The sequence below is a fragment of the Fukomys damarensis genome, unplaced genomic scaffold (assembly GCF_012274545.1).
Source record: "Fukomys damarensis isolate Sample0158 unplaced genomic scaffold, DMR_v1.0_HiC HiC_scaffold_9, whole genome shotgun sequence".
Taxonomy (NCBI): Eukaryota; Metazoa; Chordata; class Mammalia; order Rodentia; family Bathyergidae; genus Fukomys; species Fukomys damarensis.
The window spans coordinates 800,245-802,066 of record NW_022900921.1 but is presented as its reverse complement, the minus strand read 5'-3'; the positions used below and the strand labels follow the sequence as shown (position 1 = coordinate 802,066).

Sequence of the window (1,822 nt, the reverse complement as noted above, 5' to 3'; positions counted from 1 at the left end):
CTCACTATGTTTTTGAGACTGACCTGCAACTCACTGTGTAGCCCAGGTTGGTCTCGAACTCACAGCGATCCTCCTGCCTCAGCCTCCCGAGTGCTGGGATTACAGGCGTGTGTGCCACCACGCCTGGCCAAAGACTTGATTTCTTTTTGTGTCTAAGTAATACTTCATTGTGTAAATTATACACATTTTATTTATTCTTTCCTTAGTTGGCAGACATTTGGGTTGTCTCTTTTGGCTGTGGTTACAGTCATGCTCCTGTGAACACTGGGGTACTGGTTTTTGTACAGATGTATATTTTCATTCTTGGTGGTATATATACCTACAAGTGGGATTGCTGGGTCATATGGTAAGGTTAATTTTATGAACTGCCGCTCTTCTAAAGCAGCTACACAACTTTTTTTTTTTTTTTAATGGCACAAGGGATCAAACTCATGACCTTGCGCTTGTGAGCCTGGCGACAGCACCACTGAGCTAAATACCCAGTCTTTTTTTTTTTTTTGGTTCCGGGGATCGAACTCGGGTCCTTTTGCTTGCAAGGCAGGTGCCGGAACCACTGAGCTAAATCCCCGGCCCTACCCAGTTTTAACACTACATTTTCTAGATCCATTCATACTTTGGTAGATATGTGGGCTGCTTCTAAGATTTAGATATTATAAGTTGTGCTGCTATAAATATGGGTGTGTGTTTGTATCAGTGTAATTTTTTCAGGGGGATATACGAGGGATTGCACTCAAGACAGTGTGTACTTGCGAGGCAGGAAGTGGAACCATTGAGTTAAATCCCCAGTCCTATATAATGATGTTTTTAACTCTTTTGGAAGATACCTAGAAGGCGAATAGCTGGGTCAAATGGAATTTCTGGTTTCATGTATTCATTTGTACTTCTGTAAGGTATCTGTTTCTCTTGCCCCCCCATACCCTTTTTTGGTACCTGGGATCGAACTTAGGACCTTGTGCTTGACAAGCAGGTGATGGATCTCTTGCCCTTTCTTTCTTTTCCTTCCTTCCTCCCTCCCTCTTTCTTTCCTTCTTTTTCTTTCTTTCTTTCTTTCTTTCTTTCTTTCTTTCTTTCTTTCCTTCCTTCCTTCCTTCCTTCCTTCCTTCCTTCCTTCCTTCCTTCCTTCCTTCCTTCTTTGCTTCTTTCCTTCTTTTTCTTTCTTTATTGGTACTGGGGATGCAACTCAGGACCTTGCACTTGGCAAGGCTGGGTTGGTACCACTGAGCTAAATCCCTGGCCCCTCTCTTGCCCATTTTTACTCAGTCTTTAAATTTGGAGTGTTGAATTTTTTTTAGTTCTTTACATGTATTCTCGGTCTGAAAAATAGCTGGAAAAATTTTTTCCTCATTCTGTAGGTTGTCTTTTCAGTCTGTTGGTTGTTTCTTTTATTATTATTATTATTATTATTATTATTATTATTATTATTATTATTATTATTATATTTATTTTTAATTTTTGGAACAGGGGATCAAATTTGGGCCCTTGAGCTTGTGAGGCTTGTGAGGCAGGTGCCAGAACCACTGAGCTAAATCCCTGGTTTGGTGTTTGCTTTTCTGTGCAGAAGCTTTTTAATTTGGTATTCTGTTTGTTGATTTTTGCACATTGGCTGCTATTTTTCTATTTCCAGGGTTCTCCTCGCTTGGTCTTAGCCAAAAGTCGGAGAAGGTCAGGTTCCCTCAGAAAGTCTTTGGCTACACTTATGACCTCAAGAGGTTTACCTGTTTTCCTTCCAGAAGGTTGTTTCTGCTTTAACATTTAGTTCTTTGGCCGGGCATGGTGGCACATGCCTGTAATCCCAGCAGTTGGGAGGCTGAGGCAGGAGGAT

General features: G+C 41.2%; 1 protein-coding gene across 2 annotated transcripts in view; it reads left to right on the top strand.

Annotated features, from left to right (window-relative positions):
- Canx (calnexin) overlaps positions 1–1,822 on the top strand; it is a 41,890-nt gene that overhangs the window by 27,964 nt on the left and 12,104 nt on the right. The window lies entirely within an intron of this gene.